This window comes from Symphalangus syndactylus, chromosome 5 (genome assembly GCF_028878055.3).
Source record: "Symphalangus syndactylus isolate Jambi chromosome 5, NHGRI_mSymSyn1-v2.1_pri, whole genome shotgun sequence".
NCBI lineage: Eukaryota > Metazoa > Chordata > Mammalia > Primates > Hylobatidae > Symphalangus > Symphalangus syndactylus.
The window spans coordinates 99,766,855-99,786,518 of NC_072427.2; the positions used below are offsets into that span (position 1 = coordinate 99,766,855).

Sequence of the window (19,664 nt, forward strand, 5' to 3'; positions counted from 1 at the left end):
GAATCTACAAAGAACTCAAACAAATTTACAAGAAAAAAAACAAACAACCTCATCAACAACTGGGCAAAGGATATGAACAGACACTTCTCAAAAGAAGACATTTATGCAGCCAACAGACACATGAGAAAATGCTCATCATCACTGGCCATCAGAGAAATGCAAATCAAAACCACAATGAGATACCATCTCACACCAGTTAGAATGGCAATCATTAAAAAGTCAGGAAACAACTTTTACACTGTTGATGGGACAGTAAACTAGTTCAACCATTGTGGAAGTCAGTGTGGCGATTCCTCAGGGATCTAGAACTAGAAATACCATTTGACCCAGCCATCCCATTACTGGGTATATACCCAAAGGACTATAAATCATGCTGCTATAAAGACACATGCACACGTATGTTTATTGCGGCACTATTCACAATAGCAAAGACTTGGAACCAACCCAAATGTCCATCAACGATAGACTGGATTAAGAAAATGTGGCACATATGCACCATGGGATACTATGCAGCCATAAAAAAGGATGAGTTCATGTCCTTTGTAGGGACATGGATGAAGCTGGAAACCATCATTCTCAGCAAGCTATCACAAGGAGAAAAAACCAAACACCACATGTTCTCACTCATAGGTGGGAATTGAACAATGAGAACACATGGACACAGGAAGGGGAACATCACACACCGGGGCCTGTTGTGGGGTGGGGGGAGTGGGGAGGGATAGCATTAGGAGATATACCTAATGTAAATGACGAGTTAATGGGTGCAGCACACCAACATGGCACATGTATACATATGTAACAAACCTGCACGTTGTGCACATGTACCCTAGAACTTAAAGTATAATTTAAAAAACAAACAAACAAAACGTGTCATTGGGCAGGGCGCGGTGGCTAATGCCTGTAATCCCAGCAGTTTGGGAGGCCGACGTGGGTGGATCACAAGGTCAGGATTTTGAGACCAGCTTGGCCAACATAGTGAAACTCCAGCTCTACCAAAAATACAAAAAATTAGCCAGGTGTGGTGGCTGGCACCTGTAATCCCAGCTACTTGGGAGGCTGAGGCAGGAGAATCACTTGAACCTGGGAGGCGGAGGTTGTAGTCAGCCAAGATTGCACCATTGAACTCCAGCCTGGGTGACAGTGTGAGACTCTGACTCAAAAAAAAAAAAAAAAATATGTCGTCAAGTGCAGAGCTACTCATTGACTTTGGTGTAAATAGGTAATTAAAAATGTTTATTAGACATAAAGGTCCTATGAGTCTGAATTATGCCATTAGCATTGAAGGTGGACTACTAATTCATCTTTAAATAATGCGGAATGAGTAAAATGTGGATTAAAGAAATCATTTGAGAAAACAAACTAAATGGGTCACAGTAGCATGGCCAGTAAAAGTCCTGGGAGCTAGAGGCTCATAACTTCAAGTGTGGAAGGCACCAGGCCTTGCAAGGAGAGATGAGCACAGAGAAATGTTTAAAATGCAGCAATCCCAAGATAGAAGGAAGGGGTGTCCAGTGACATAGAGAATCTAGTTCTGTAGTGACTTGAAGAATCTCCCCCATTCTAATGCAGTCTTTAAGTGGAATGCAAATAATTGAAACAGGGAGGCAGAGAGTAAAGGAGGAAATTAACATATTAGAATACTTTCAATATTTAAACCTTTCAAAGTATAATGTGAAGACTCAGATTTCATGATTCAGACAAAATGAACATTCTTTGCCTCCTCCATTTTCCGCATGAGTAATCTTTCCTTAATATCTCTGCTAATCTCTATTTTTTATTTTCTTCTCTCACCTTTTCTCTTTGCTTTTCTTCTCTCTCTGTCTCCTTCTGCTCCTCTGTACACTCTGTACACTCCTCTGTACACTCTGTACACTCCTCTGTACACTCTGCTCCTCTCCACATTCACCCTTTAGGGTGCTGTCAACTTTAGGCACCTGGTAACTGTGGGTCAATGCCTAAGTTGTATGATGGTAACAGAGAGTGTAATGGAAGGCTGACTCCCATCACTGGCTAAGAAAAAGCAGAGTGAAAAGGACAAATTGCTTTCAAGCTCACTTATAATTATTCCACTCCTAATGACCTTAATACACCAAGTGACATCAGCTCTTTGTTCTAATTCAGCTCACTAGATGTGTTTGAGCTTTAACTTTGCACTAGAGCTCTTCTGTGAAAAGTGCTGAGAGCTTAGAAAAGACCAATGTCACTAGACTCATGTCTCTCACTAGTGAGAGAGACAAATTTCCTCCTATGATTTTGGTGTGAAGGATGCGTGAGAAGAGATGCCAGAAAGAGGAAACTGCTTAAGTGGTGGCATAATTGCTTGGAAGAATACAGTGTGGGTTTCGGGGACAAAACTGCAAGTTCCTTTTTTATTAAACTGGGAAATGTGGTCAGCAAGAGGTAGAAGACTACGTAATAATAAGAAAGTGTGATTGTCCAATTCTACAAATCCAGAAATAGAGACAGAAGCAACATGGATGCCATAGAGAGCCTTAGCTTTGTGTCTGGGGTGGCAAGATGTCAATGATAAACAATTAAAAAAATAAGCTTCACATTTCATATGTGGGATTGGTTTTGGGGGCTCATGTTATTCTTAGATATCAAAGTTTATGTAACTGGAGACTTAGTTACAATTAGCAGTCTAATAAAGTGTTAATAAGCACAAGCTCAGGGTTGCAGACTATTACTTGAGAGGCACCACAATACGAATTAAGAAAACATCAGGTATCTATTGTTCAAGTCCAGAATTCTCTATCCAGCTGTTCAAAAAAAATCATTCATGGTTATTCCAATCCTAATATCTCATCTCTGTTGATCTCCAACCATTTTTATTTTCTGTTTTTTTTTTTCTCACTATGTCTTGCATGCTGCTTCCCTGCAACTTAAAGAAAGGGAAGGCAAATGTTTAAAATGTGATTATATATATACATATACGTATATATACGTATATATACGTATATATGTATACGTATACATATATGTATATATATATATATATATATTTTTTTTTTTTTTTGAGACGGAGTCTTGCTGTGTCGCCCAGGCTGGAGTGCAGTGGTGCAATCTCGGCTCACTGCAAGCTCCGCCTCCCGGGTTCACGCCATTCTCCTGCCTCAGCCTCTCCGAGTAGCTGGGACTACAGGCGCCCGCCACCACGCCCGGCTAATTTTTTGTATTTTTAGTAGAGACGGGTTTTCACCATGGTCTCGATCTCCTGACCTCGTGATCTGCCCGCCTCGGCCTCCCAAAGTGCCGGGATTACAAGCGTGAGCCACTGCGCCCAGACAAAGTCATGATTCTTACACAAATGAAAAAATAAACACATATAAAAATTTTTATTTAACTCATTAATAAATGTGGGGACCGCTAAGATGCTACAACTGGTTCAAAATGTAATTCAGAGAACACTTATACAAGTTGTTAGGAAGGTTGAAATGAATCCACAGATAGATGCAAAGTAGTCACTGTACACAGAGTAAAAATCAGTATCATTCCACTTAACAGAAACTATTTCATTTCTATGGACTAGAATCATTTGCATTATTAACAATTTTATTCAACTTACAGAATTATATAGGAGTTCAAAAGCAATAATAAGTGACAATACCTTGAAAAATGAACTAGACAGACCACATAGTAATACATTTCCCCCATTTCAAAATCCCACAATTTTTTCTGACAACAGTATGTGAAATCAGTAATGTTAATTGTAAAACTTAGTAACACATGTGCTGCAAAAGTCTGAATATCATTTTTTCCTTTAATATGGAAACTGAGGAGGAAAAGAAATTATGCGTATCATTTCCTGGAAAGAATTACTTTACCTTATCAATTTATGCCTTTTTTCTTTTTCTCATCTTTACTGAGGTATAGTCTACAAAAATTATATAAATTTAAGGAGTATAAATTGATGTTTTGAGATACACACACTAGATATTATATACGCATACTGTGAAATTGTCACAGTCAAGGTAATTAATATAGTTATAATTTCACAGTTTCCATTTGATTATTTGACTGTGGCAAGAACACTGAGGTCTACCCTTTCTGCAAATTTTAAGTATACGATACAATATTGTTAACTACAGTCACATTGCTATACATTAGATATCCAGAACTTAATTGTCCTGCATAACTGAAACTTTTTACCCTTTGACCAACACCCTCCCATTTTACCCTCCACCCAGGCCCTGGCAGCTACCAGTCTAGTCTCTGCTTTTGTGAGTTTAACTAGTTTAGATTTCTACATGTATGATATCATGTAGTATTTTCCTTTCTGTGTCTGGCTTATTCCTCTTAGCATGATGTCCTCCAGGTTCATCCAAAATTTTGACATTTCTAATGGCACCGCTTCTACTTGTGACTTGGGGAAAAAAGGACATAATTACATAAATGTGTCATATTTTGACTTGATCTTTCTTTCTGCTCTATACCACCACTTGCACCACTCACCTCAAATGCTGCGTTACTGTCTAGTGTTGTCTAGAAAACACAAGCTTCCATTTTTAATTTCATATATAACTAAATTAAACATTTTATAACTATAAAAGGGCAAATATGTGGCTCATATTTCTGCCTCATTACATGAACATTGTAATTCATGCACATGGTGCATGCCTGTAGTCCCAGCTCCTTGGGAAGCCGAGGCGGGAGTATTGAAGCCAGGAGTTCCAGGCTGCAGTGAGCTATTGATTGCACCACTGCAATCCAGCCTAGGCAGCAAAACAAGACCCTGTCTCTAAAAAAATAAAAATAAAATGCTAATCATAAATGGAAGAATTTTTCTTCTGGACTGTGGTAGTGGTTACACTAATCTATACATTAGATAAATTACATTGAACCATACACATACATACACAAATGAGTACATGTATAAACCAGCAAAACTCAATAAGGTCTGTAGTCTAGCGAACAACATGGCACCAGTGTCAATTTCCTGGGTTTGATTTTGTAGTATGGTTAAATAAGTTGGCAATATTGCAGGAGGCTGGGTGAAGGGACTCTAGGTACTATTTGTACAACTTTATGTGAGCCTATGATTTTTTTTTAAGTTTAATGAAAGTCACGTGTTGAGAACATAAGTAGATTATTCATTAGTAAGATGTGTTATAAGGTTTTTAGTTGGCATTTCTGAAAGATTAGTATAAGAATACTAAAGTGTGTTAATTAAAGTGAGAAGCTGCAGTTATTGATGTATGGAAACTCTTCTGTTCTGAAGTTCTATTTTAATTTATTTTTATAGATTTAAGGGTAAACGTGCAGTTTTGTTACATGAATATATTATGTAGTGTGAACTCGGGGCTTTTAGCATATCCATCACCCAGATAATTTACATTGTCTCCAATAGGTAATTTTTCATCCCTCAACCCTCTCCCACTCTCTCAACTTTTGGAGTCTGCAAAGTCAATTATTCCACTCTGTATATCCAGGTATACACATTGTTTAGCTCCCAATCATAAGTGAGAACATCTGATATTTGACTCTGTTTCTTAGTCATTTCACTTAGGATAATGGCTTCCATTTCCATCCATTTTGCTGCAAAAGACACAATTTTATTCTTTTTTATGGCTGAGTGTATCACATTGCATTTATGTATCACTTTTTAAAATTCAATCATTCATTGATGGACACTTTGGCCAATTCCATGACTTTGCAATAGTGAATAGTGTTACAATAAACATACCAGTGCAGGGGTTTTTAATATATATAACAATTTCTTTTTCTTTGTGTAGACACCCAATAGTGGGATTGCTAGATCAAATGGTAGTTCTATTCTCAGCTCTTTGAGGAATCTTCATACTGTTTTCCATAAAGTTTGTACTAATTTACATTCCCACCAACAGTGTTCCCTTTTCTCCGCATCCTTGCCAACATCTGTTGTTTTTTTGACTTTTTAATAATCATTCTGATTACTGTAAGATGGTATCTTAATGTGGTTCTAATTTGCATTTCTCTAATGATTAATGATGTTGAGAATTTTTCCACATGTTTGTTGGCTGCTTGTATGTCTTCTTTGGAAAAATGTCCGTTCATGTCCTTTGCCCACTTTTTGATAGTGGTTTTTTTTTTTTCTTGTTGAGTTGTTTGAGCTTCTTGTAGATTCTAGATATTAGTCTTTTTGTTGCACACATAGTTTTCAAATATTTTCTCCCATTCTGTAAGTTGTCTGTTTATTCTGTTGACAGTTTCTTTAGGAGTGCAGAAGCTTTTCAGTTTAATTAAGTCTCATTGGTCTATATTTGTTTTTGTTGCATTTGCTTTTGTGGTCTTAGTCATAAATTCTTTGCCTAAGTCAATGTCTAGAAGAGATTTCCTAGGTTTTCTTCTGGGATTTTTATAGTTTCAGATATTACATTTAAGTTTTTAATCCATTTTGAGTTAATTTTTGTATACAGTGAAAGATATGGATTCAGTTTAATTCTTCTGCATATGACAATCCAGTTTTCCTAGCACCATTTATTAAACAGGGTGTGCTTTCCCTTGTGTATATTTTTGTTGACTTTGTCAAAGATCAGTTGATTGTAGGTATTTGGCTTTATTTCTGTGTTCTCTATTCTGATCCATTGATCTGTTTCTCTAGTTTTATACAGTACTATGCTGTTGTGTTTATTATAGCCTTGTAGTATAATTTAAAATCAAGAAATGTGATACCCCAGCTTTGTTCTTTTTACTTAGGATTGCTTTGGATACTGTGGTTCTTTTTTGATTCCACATGAAGTTTAGGCTTCATAATTCTATAAAAGTGATGTTGTTATTTGATAGGAATTGCACTGAATCTGTAGGTTGCTTTGGGCCATGAGGTCATTTTAATGATACTGATTTTGCCAATCCATGAGTATAGGATGCTCTTCCATTGTTTGTATCATCTATGATTTCTTTCATTAGTGTTTTATAGTTCTCCTTGTAGAGATCTTTTACCTTCTTGGTTCAATGTATTCCTAGTTATTTTTGTAGCCATTGTAAATGGAATTGAGTTGATGATTCGTTTCTCAGCTTGATTGTTATTGAAGAAGATGTAGTTACTGATATAGGAAGTTCTTAATCTAGTAAGGGTAGCTATAGAAGTAGTGAGCAAAGTCAAAGAATTAGAAATTGCCCTAAGTTTTTTCTTTCCTTTAATGTTTGCCACCTATTTTAGTAGGTATCCCTTTAATCTCCAGTTTGTTTCCTGAACTATACCTGTAATATCATTCCATTCCAATCTCAAATGACCAAAGCCCTTCTCCTCAAATGTTAATTGCTTGAGACACTGGTTTTAAGAAATATTAATAGATTGGATACAAAGTTTATATTTATATGATTAATTTGGACTAACCACATTAATCAGATTTGTTTTTATCCTTTTTAAAAGTTTGTTAATATGCTCAAGTGTTTTATGACTTTCCAAAAGAATGAGAGGGAGAATTCTAGTTTTCTTCTTCTGGACAGTGGAGTTGAAAGAAACACAACACTGTTTTTCCCAAGTGTCTTTGGGCTAGATAACATTGTAATTTTCAGTCAAACAAATTTTAGTTAAAATCTATACTCAAAATAATGAGTGATTGCCCTAATTTCAGGGCATTTCTGCAAAGAGACAATATCTAAATTTGCTTCTGGTATATATTATCTTTTTGGTACTTTACTGGCAAAATAACCCTAGTCATGTAATTGAAGGGAAAGCTGTTAACACACTCATAATCATCAAAAGAAGTGAATAGTAACTGATTTTGTGTTTTTTAACAAGTTACTATTTCTGCTGGGCAAGTGACCACAAAGGTTAACGTCTTGACTGTAAAATTGGTTCCAGAGACTTCACTGTCTGTATTCTATGGATATTGTAAGGTGAAGAGGTGTCATTGGCTGTTCATCTTCTCCAGCTTATAAACCAAATTTGAAAAATGCTTTAGCTTTGACAATCTTAGGGTAATTTACCATGGTCTATTATTACACTAGAGAGAACAGGAAAAACAGTCAACCACATTTAGTACATCTTTGGGAGCTGCAAACTTCATTCTGGGGAAAATGATGCAGAAATGTTCTCTTAATCAATTGTGAACACATGGAGAGTAATGTTTTGTACAGAAGCCTACATTTACTGAAGCCATGAGATGGAATTCTACTCAGCAAGGTTTTATTTTAAAATTCTAGGCAAGAAAAGAATACCGTTATGGATTCTAAAATGATCTGCCTTTTGTTTTTCGACTGCCTATCTTCTGTTATTTGCATTAGTACTCTGTCTGGGATAGTCTATTCTTTCCTTCCACTTTCGTCCTTCTTCTGAGGAGTTTTAAATGCTAGGAGCTTAATAATAACATCACCTCACCTGTGTCATACATTTGATCCTCAGCATTTGTTAGCTTTATATCATGGCTTAATAAACACAGAAAGTAGGGATGAATAATGAAATATCTGCAGACAGACAGAACTAGTCTCACTTTTTGGATTTATAACTTTTTGTTAAAATAATTTTTTAACAAATTAATGTATCTCTATATCTTTATCTGAGAAGTGAAAATATTAGTTAAATCATAAGTCTATTGTAAGAAATATATGATAATTATATAGAGTATGAACTTTTAGATTTTGAATTTCTTGAAGGTACTGTGCCTCAGACACTTTGTCCTTTGAGCACATCTTTGTTCTTCTGAGCACATTCCCCTCAATATATGATTCTCATACGCTTGTCAGTGTTCACATATTAGTCTCCTTTTAGCAAGCGGGAAGAGCACAGAAAAGACTGATCACATCACTGAGATTCCCATAGGGCATTGCTATTTCGAGCATAAGCAAATAAACTGTTGTTTTTTCAACTATGGCTAACAATAAATTTTGTGTAATAAAGTTTACTTGTAACTAAATTAACATATTTGCTTTTCTAAATTTTAACTGACATGTTGTGTTGGAGTAAAACAGCTAGAAAAATAAACAAATGCATAAGCCTTTTTTAAAGTAATCTTTTACCTGTTGAAATACTATTCTGGGCAGACCCCTATTAATTACTGTAGCATATAATGACAGCCACTAAAAAGTTAGAAAAAAACCAACATTAAAACAGAATGCCACCAGGCACCCATTAGACTACCAGCATAACTAACACATTCTATTCTTGATGGTAACAGATAATGACTACACCACCATTGTTTTTTTTTTTAATAATTTTTATATTTTTAGATCGTACACATGCAGATTTCTTACATGCATATTTTGCATAGTGGTGAAGTCTGAGCTTTTAGTGTATCCATTACCCAAATAGTGAACATCTACTATGGTTCTGTTGGGGATGACAAACAAGACGTAGCTTAATGATGGTCTTGAAACTCAAAATGAATGGACACCATAAGTTATCATCTTTGCCAGTTGAACTTTAAAGCCTTTCCAATATGGATAGAAAATGAAGGTGCATTGCCCTCAAGTTGCTGAAATCATGTAGAATTGATACTGTCCAAAGGAGTCCTGCCTGTTAATAAGCATAAGATTCCTGAGTGGCTACGTGTCTTTGGTGAGTCAGAACTTGATTACCAACAGTAACAATCTTCCTAAAATGAAAGAAGATCTAGGATAGTTCTAGTAGAAGGTAAAGAGTTTGTAAGGATCAAGCTGCTTAAACAGACAGAGGAGTCAGGGCTGCTAGGTCTAGTAAGCAACTCATATTCCAGGTTTTGCCTTGTCTCCCATGCTGTCCTCCAGATAATAGGAGTGCTTGATCATCAGAATGTCATGCTCAGAGTCCCCACTTTGGTTTCTACACTTCCAGGATCTTCTCAGTTTTTGTGCTTTAGAAAAATTCCTTAGAAGATTTAAACATTTAGTTAATAATGTATTTTTTTAGCTGCACGTTACTCTGCCTACTGTGAGATTGAACCCATTTAAATTGTCAAAGCATGTAAATCCTGAAGAAGCACCATATATATTTATATATCTGAATTGCCAACTCTAACACCAGCTATTTGCCTTGTAAACATTATAGAACCTCTCAAAAAATTAGTTTCCTTAAATGTAAAAGAGAGATCATGAATGATAGCAATTTGATCATGGGGTTACGATGAGAGGCAAATGATAGGATACGTGAAGCAGCCGGAAGAATTCCTTGAGTATAGAAATCACTCCATAAATGTTAACTCTTATTAGATTATAAATGTATGCAACTTATGGCCAAAAACTAAATGCACATGAGTGCTTCGAGTGAGCCATACACGTCATATTCTTTTATGCACCCTAAAATGAAATATTTATCCCACACATATTTCTAAACATTTTTTGCTGAAAATGTTTTAAACGTTTAGAAATTATAAATATTTAGCACATTTTATACCTTTAAAATGTGTTTAGTATTTAACAACATGTATTAGTTGTTTGGCACATTTTAAATGTTTAGAAGCTTCTAAACGTTTACGTGGTACACATGTCAATTTTTAAACATTTAACATATCCACTGCAGTACACAATACTGTAATTCATTCCCTCCCAAACATCATACATATGTAAAAAAAAAAAGTGTGTTTTACTCTATTTCCCTTATATTTTTATCCTGGGTGTAACCTAAGTCACCATTCTGTTAACACTTTTTTGTATCCATTTTTAAAAATTTATTTTATTCTCTGATGTTTCTGGTTAGACTCAGTTCTTTGCCATTAATTTCTTGTCCTCACCAATGTCTGCTCTTCTCCAGGCCACCACATTACTATACCTAGGCTCATCTGTAGATGTAATTTCCCCTCTCTCATAATAAAGAAATGTGACTATCTACAACATTACTTTGGAACTTTTTATTTGTTCAGCAATTTTCAAGGTGCTTGAAGAAAATAATTTCGTATTTGTTTTACCGCTTATAAATGCAGTCCCTAAGGGGCCATTAAAAGTTTCCACACTATAAATTTGAGAGATTACTTTTTTTTTTTTTTTTTTTTGAGACAGTGTCTCGCTCTGTCACCCAAGCTGGGGTGCAGTGGCGCCATCTCGGCTCACTGCAACTTCTGCCTCCCGGGTTCAAGCAATTCTCCTGCCTCAGCCTCCAGAGCAGCTGCGATTACAGGCGCCCATCACCACGCCCGGCTAATTTTTTCTATTTTAGTAGAGACGGGGTTTCAGCGTGTTGCCCAGGCTGGTCACAAACTCATGAGCTCAGGCTTCTGCCCACTTCGGCCTCCCAAAGTGCCGGGATTACAGGCGTGATCCATCGTGCCCAACGGAGATTACTTTTTAAAAGTATTTGGCCTGAAATTTCCATCTTCTTAACTAATGTAATTTAAGTCCCTTTATATAAGGCATTCTATACCCATTCAGCTGGTAAAGAGAGCCAAGTAGAATTTTTTTTAATAAAACTTTTTCAACTTTTTTAGAGTATCATGATCATTTCTACCTCTTACATTAGTTGTTAGTAAACATAAGCATGTGCTTGGTAATATGGCAAATCATATCAGGAATGACTGAGAAAAGAATCTAACTATAAAACTGTAAGCAGGGAGGAAAAAAAGACCTATATCTCAGCATCCTCTAAGTGATCCTCTCAGTCAAAAATTAAGCTGCCAATGATTGATCAATTGCTTTGACCATGCAACAATCATCTGAAGTCCAAGACTAAGAGTAAACTGGCTTTTGGTTATAAAATACAGGTATGCATATTTATGACGGTGTTAATCTATTCAGCTGAAATTGGACAACACACTAAGGAGATATTCTTAGTCAAATTGTAGGAGAGAAGAATAGTAAAGCTGGGCATCTAAAACAACATACCCACAGGGTCAGAGCACATAGCTTCTAGGCAATAAGGTGACATTTAGACACCCTTTGACACTAATAAAAAGTGAATCAGATACAGCAGTCACACATCAAGTTGCTACACTGGAAGCTTCTTTTCCTGCTCACTTGGGGAACTCTTGGTCTACTCAGTCTAATCTTGTGTCTCTTCTTACCCCAGCTACTTGGTCCACCCCACTGACCTCTGCTTTTCTAGTTTCCACCAAGACGGGTCTCTCTGTAAGACTCTCAGATGAGCTACTATAAGCCCTCTGGCAGCCATATATCATGCTTTCTAGGCTATGAATTCAATGGATTCCAATCTTTAAGTTATAGACCTAATAGTACCCAAAGCTTGAATTACGGTTCCAGCTTCTTGCCACCCAAACTACTTGTCTACTAAGAAAATCCTGTCAACTTACTATAGACCAATGTACAGGCATGGCTTCTACAAATTGGCTTAATATCTCTTCATATACTGCCAGGAAATGCTACTTTCCCTCATATTCATCTCCACAAACGCCGTTTTAGGAACTGGCTGACCATAAACTAGTTCGTTTCTCTTAGAGAGAAAGGTTCTGTCACCATTATATGATTAAAAAAAAAATTGAGAAACTACACTAAAAATTTATGTCTGAAAATAGAAATTATATAATAGAAATTAGGGGATATTTCATGTGCTCTTGTTAGTTTACAATGTGACAGAAATGCTATTATTTAATAAAGTAATCTTTTAAGGAATTCAAGTATAAACAGTTTTTCCTTGAGCTTTTTTAAGTTATTGGCTTACTGAAGTTGCATGATTTTTACTATGATGAATTACTATTTGGATAACTTGGCTGTTGATTTTGTCAGAAGCAATGTGTAAAGTCAGAGCAAGGACAGCCAACTTTCTATAAGCAGGGAAAAAATTGTATAGCCTACAATAATTTTTAATCCAAGAATTACTATTTTTCTACATAAAACACTAACAAGACTCGAAATAATTCAGGATATGTAAATGCAACAGATCTAAGACTCTATTTAGCTTTGACTAGTAGCTTCAGGGTCTGAGAGAACAGCAAAAGTGATTGAATTTAATGGACTATGACACACTTTCTCTAAAGTCACTTATCTTCTATTAACATACTTCCACTCATTTTCCAGAGAAAGATTAAAACATGCCTCCTTCAGGGATAGGGCTATCTCTCACTCACCTCCTTATCCTCACCTCTCACCACAATGCCTACACTTCACTGCACGCTTGCTGAATTGACTTGAAATGAATCTCTCTAGCTTTCAAATTTCACATTGCTATATTAAAAAAATTGGACAAGATGGTTCAGTTTAACAAGTCTTTATTTAGCATTCAGACTATAGATGGTATATTATAGCTAAGTTAGGGTGCAAAGGAATAGAAGCAAGTCTGGGCCAAGTGGCACTGATTAAGAGGGCAGTTGAGACTCCTCTGAGTTTACTGTTGTAAAGCATCCGAGAGGAGTTTAGAGGTCTAGGAACAGGATAAGATAGGAGATATTCAGCAATGATAAAACTAGTATCTAGTTTATCATTAAGTATTTATTGAACAACAACAACTTTGACTACTCTTGAGGTGAGAATTTAATGTCAAATAAGAAAGAACACAGATAGTATTTGCCCCCAACTCAACTTTAGATATTACAATTCAGAGATGTGTCATTCAAAGAGTGGATCATAGATCAGGGTACAGGGTAAAGCAGGTATGTTTGACATATGATTTCCTTAAGCTGAAATTGTTAATCATGCAAGACTTCTTAAGGAAGGTAGCCATGCATTCATTTGCATATTGATATACACACTTAACTTATGGCCAATTGGTGAACTGTCATGGACTGGTTTGTTTAGTAGCACTGCTCTAGTCTAGAAGACAGTCTAAGAAATAAACAATTTTTTAAAATATTAGAATTAAGTACAGAGATAATTTAAAAATCACAACAGGAGAACCTACTTTATCTTGAGATATAATGTATTGAGGTGAGAAAAGGCTTAATTATTTTCATCCAGATGAGGAAAAAACATTCAAGGCAGAGAGAAGAGTGTGTCCTTGGATTAGGAAACAGCTTGAGATACTTTAGTGTGGAACAAAGACCAGTGTGTTTGTGAGAAAGACAAAGAAGTCAGAGACATGAGCAGGGACTCAATTACACAGCTTTACAGATCATATAGAGGATTTGTTTCATCCTCAGTGTACAGTAAATCAACCAGGAAGTTGTAATCAGGAAAGTGAAATGACCAGATTTTTGTTTTCGGATCAGGCAGAAAAATGGAAAAGAAAGGAAAGGAAAAAGGAAAGGAAAGGAAAAAGAATAGGAAAAGGAAAGGAAAAAGGAAAGGGGAAAGAAAGAAAGGAAGGAAGAAAGAAGGAAAAAAGGAAGAATGAAGGAGAGAGAAAAGGAAAGGAAAGAAAAAGAAAGAAAGAAAAAGAAAAGGAAAATCAGGCAGGAGTGTAGAAGAAAGACTGGAAGAGACAATTTTTGAAAAAAAAAAAAAGAGGCAGACAATCTTGACATTATTTTTGGTTGCTCCACCAAGAAAGGAGCCTACCCTGGACTAGGACAATGCCTTTCCTCCAGGGCTAATTTTGCTCTCTCCCCTAGGCAATTTTTGGAGACATTCTTAATTGTAATTTTAAGAGGAAGGTGTACTACTGGCATCTAGTGGGTAGATACCAAGAATACTGCCAACTCTCTTAAAATTCACAGGATATCTCCCCATAACAAAAAACTATCCAGCCCTAAATGCCCCTGGTACCAAGGGTGAGAAATCCTGAACTACACAGAAAGCAGTAATAGGACTGGATAAATGTAAGACAGATTTCGGAAAGAAAATGGCCAATGCTCAGGGTAGATTGTGTATGTTAGGAGGATTCCAAATTGTCTGAGTTAAACAACTAGATAGGTGGAAATGCAGTTTACTAATAGGAGACAAAAAATATTTCTGCCTCACAAGAGAAGGGCAAAAGTTCAATGTCATACACATAAAAGTTTAACACCCTTATGAAACCTTTAAGTGGAATGGCAAGAAGTACTTGGATATTTAGGTCTGGAATTAAAAAAGAAAAAACTATACAGACTGAAAAGATAATTTGAATATTTCAGTGTCACAGAATATGGATGGTATTTGAAGCCGTGGAAGGGAGGTGTCTCCTCTGTAGAGAGAATATGTCCAGAGATCAACACCAAGTCTTCAGGAATGTTATGAAAGAAATCCAACTAATAGTAACAAAGAATTAGGTGAAAGTTAGATAGAAGACTAGAACTGTAATCTCATGGAAGTATATAGATGAACATGATTTAAGGTTAAGGGCATAGTTGCCTGTGTTGAATATGGTTAAATGTTCACATGGGATCATCCTAAAAATGTACATCATATTTGGCAGCATTGAGGCTACTGCTGACCATGTCAGAGCAATTCCAGAAGAGTTTTAAACCAGACAGAAACAAGATGGTAATTGTATTAGTCCATTTTCATACTGCTATAAAGAACTGTCCGAGACCGAGTAATTTATACAGGAAAGAGGTTTAATTGACTCACACTTCAGCATGGCTGAGGAGACCTCAGGAAACTTACAGTCATGGTGGAAGGCAAAGGGGAAGCAAGGCACCTTCATCACAAAGCGGCAGGAAGGAGAAGTTCTGAGTGAAAGGGGAAGAGCCCCTTATAAAACCATCAAATCTTGTGCTAACTCACTCACTATCACGAGAACAGCATGGGGGAAACTGCCCCCACGATTCAATTACCTCCACCTGGTAATTCCCTTGACATGGAGATTATGGGGATTATTGCAGTTACAATTCAAAATGAGAGTTGGCCAGGGACACAAAGCCTGATCATATCAGTTATTGAAAAGAGAATAAAAAGTGAGATAGCTGACAAGCTGATTGCATACCTCTTTAGATAATTCTGATATAAAATAAGAAGAGCTATATAATCATAGAGAAAATGGCACTATTTAAAATTTTTGGATTGAAGAAGATTGAGCATGGTTATAAGGGTGAGAATAAAAGAACCATTAGAATGAAAGAGAATGAAGCAATTGGAAAGAGAAAGAAAAATAATTGAGGAAGGCCCCAAAGGCAATTTTGCTTGGGATATGGATTGAGGACAGATATTGAGGATCACTTCAAGCACTGAAATTTTTAAGAGATTTTGACTTTTAAAATGAACATATTGATAAAGTAAGGGAAATTCAACATTTCAAATGAGACATATTCAAGAATATGTACAAATATGAGATGCATGCTAGAGGGCCATGTTTATGGAAATACAGAGTGAAGAGAATATACAATTTCTCTTAAGGTTCATGCATTTGCATCATGTAAAGTGCAAAAGTAATTACAGTTTCTGCAATTACTTTCAATGTCAAAAATCACAATTACTTTTGCACAAGCCTAATGGAAGAAAGAATTGGACTCAGAGCCAGGGACATGCATTCCAATCCCAAGCTTGCAGCTTTTCGACTGCATGACATCGTTTACTCAGATGACAAATTATTATTCTATGATTATAGCTCCTTCAATGCTATAAAGCATTAGTGTGAAATCCACGAATGCACCTTCAGATCCAAACAGCTTTATAGAAAGGTGACATGAAGCGATGCAAAGTATTTGGCAAAATTTCCTAATTCGGTAAATATATAACCATAATATTTGACCTTTCTCAAAATTTATGGATATACACACACACACACACACACACATACACACACACACATATCCATAGTGAATATATATTTAAATGTGTTTAAATTCTTAGAGGGATGTTTTCTAATTTGCTTAATAAAGAAGTGGCTCTTTATATTTAAAACTATGTTATAAAGCCGGGCGCAGTGGCTCATGCCTGTAATCCTAGAACTATGGGAGGCTGAGGTGGGGAGCCCAGGGGTTTGAGCTCAAGCATGGGCAACAGAGAGACCACATCTCTACTAAAAATTAAAAAAAAAAAAAAAAGCCAGGCCTGGTGGTGCATGCCTGTAGTACCAGTTACTTGGGAAGCTGAGGTGGGAGGATCACTTGAGCTGGGGAACTCCAGACTGCAGTTAGCCAGATCGCACCACTGCACTCCAGCCTGGGCCATGGGAGTGAGACCCTGTTTCAAAAATAAATAAATAAATAAATAAATAAAACTATTGCATTGCCTTAAGTTACATATATGAAGAATTTTACTTTTTGAAAAAATTATAGTGATATCTATTTTTAGAAGAGTATTCCAAGTTCCAAAAGTAACCTATGTGCATTTTTAATTTTTAAAAATTGTAGTTCTTTTTTATCTTTTTAAAAATTATGTAGAGTTTGAGAAATTGTAAAATAGCTGAGATTAATAGTGGCTATAATAGACTGCTGGACATCCCCTAAATAACACTGATATGCCTACAGGAATAGAGGAAAACTAATTAAAAGACTTTGATACCACAGTGATTCAGGAAAATTGGTATATAGCTGGTTGTGATGGAGAATTTGAGCTAGAGAAATGGCTGGGTAGTGTGTATGGTTTTTGCATCTGTACTATAATGGAAAGAAGCCATAATTAAAATATTACTGCCATGTAAAGTTGTACCCAGACGTCTGGCTAAACTAACTGACCACCTTTACCAATTATGGTTTATTTGATCCTGTTGCCTTGTGTAATGAGAAGTGCACATTCACATACAAGGACTATAAAGATTGTTCAGGAAGCGCCCCTACACACTAAAACCATAATTTCCATCCTCCGTTCATCTTCTAAGTGGCGCTCTATCTTAACAGGCCTTGGCTTACTGGTTATGATTAACTTGGGGATCTATTCATTATAAAAGGTAGATTTAATATTCATTTTACTTTTAATTAGAGGTAACTTTAAAAGCAGAAACATTATTTTCACATGCATACATTTATCTTGAGTGAAAGTAATATAAAAGTTAATCATTTGATATAAATAATTGATGAGGCCGGGCGCGGTGGCTCACGCCTGTAATCCCAGCACTTTGGGAGGCCAAGGCGGGTGGATCACAACGTCAGGAGATCGAGACCATCCTGGCTAACACGGTGAAACTCCGTCTCTACTAAAAATGCAAAAAATTAGCTGGGCGTGGTGGTGGATGCCTGTAGTCCCAGCTACTCAGGAGGCTAAGGCAGGAGACCGGCGTGAACCCAGGAGGCGGAGCTTGCAGTGAGCCGAGATCACGCCACTGCACTCCAGCCTGAGCGACAGAGCAAGACTCTGTCTCAAAAAATAAATAAATAAATAAATAAATAAATAAATGGCACCCATGATGTGTCAGGAATTAGGTCAAAGAAGACTAAGCACCATCACTGACCCCACAAAACTTCTGTGTATTGCGTTCTTCTCACATATGTAATTTCCCTGCAAGCTGAAATATTACTCATTCTGCATGAGCCATTTCAAAATACATCCCTTGCAATTCCTCCACAGTGTTTGTGTGTGCGTGTGTGTGCGTGTGTGTGTGTGTCAACTAGATTACCAAATACTGAGATCTTTGTTCCTGAAGAGCTAAGTCTAGTTGAGAAGAACACCTATCTGATAGGAGGAGTTTGATTTTGTCATTGAGGGATGAGAAGTGTCAACCTAAAAAGCAACTCACATATACTCTTCAGAACAAATGGGTTTTAATTGGAAAGAGCAGTGAAGTGCAACCTAGGAACATGCATGCTATGATGAATGACGGATGATGGATCATAGGCACATCCAAGGGGTTAGGGCACAGGAGAAGTTTTTAAATACAAAGAGAGGTCCAGGTAAGCTGCTTTGAGACAAGTTCACGGGTCAAAAGCTCATTGTAGGAGTTGACATTTGTTTATTGGTAAAGACAGCTGTTGCTAGGTAACTGTCCTGGAACCTATTTATCTGGAATACTGCAATTTGAAGAAGTTCTTGTGATAAGCCTTGTTACAGGCATGTGTGCATGAGGATTTTTTTTGTGGCCTCTCTTGACCCCATTTTGTTAGAGTTTGACATAAATGACTCCATTTGGGTACATCTTTCACAAAGGGATTTAGTGTAATGTGAGCAATGCATTTGGTAGAAATTTGTTAGCAAAACAATGGACAAAATATTCCATTGTTGCCAGATAAGCAAATACTACAGGAGATTACAAAAAACAGTCATCTATGAAATAGTTTGAAAAGATCAAATTACATAAATAGCTTTTTGCTTTCCAATTTCTAAAAGATGCTTGAAGGCAGAAGTTGGATATGATAATAAGTGGGGAAAAAACATTTCTAATTCCAAGATTTTTCTTTATACCATTGATGTTTTATAGTGGTAAAGATAATTTTAACCACTTAATATAATGGTAAATTTTATGCTGCTTTGTCTTTCTAGAAGGATGAACAAGAGAAGCTCAGCAAGGAGTGAAATGAATCACTCTCGAAGGTGTCATATTTCTCACTCTCAACTGAGCTGGCAAAAGGTTGGCACCCTATTAAAATGCAAGTTTCTGCAAATGTATTTTATTGGTAGTCAACTCACTAAAGGCATATCAGTTTTTAGCAACTAGTCCCAGTGAAAGTCTGTGTTTGCCAAGGAATTTTCTGCCTCACACTGAAAAAGAATCTAATAACTCCATGGTGGATGAAACATGAGTTGCTTAACTAGGACAAGCTGAGTGAGAGGGCAAATAGAAGATAGTTTGTAACAAAGCATCTCCACAGTAACTCTGAATACTAAAAAAATAACCAAAATCAGTTAAGAAGCTGTCCCCTCAGTTGGCTATATTTGGGGAATTCACAAAAGGGGTAAGAATACTCAAGTAGATATATCAGATGAAATGCAAATATTAACACCTTGGAATTTTTTTTTCACCTGCATACGCAATTGTCCATGTGATTCTGGGAGCAGAAATTACAAGCTTCACAAATTGTCTATGTAGCATTGTGGTTCGTGCTAGCCTTAAAGACAGATACACCTGGGATGACACGGGGTCCATGATTTGT

The 19,664-nt window shown here is 36.5% G+C and overlaps 1 long non-coding RNA gene across 2 annotated transcripts in view; it reads left to right on the forward strand.

Annotated features, from left to right (window-relative positions):
• LOC134736835 (uncharacterized) overlaps positions 1–19,664 on the forward strand; it is a 279,550-nt gene that overhangs the window by 239,817 nt on the left and 20,069 nt on the right. The gene's annotated exons all lie outside the window — the stretch shown is intronic.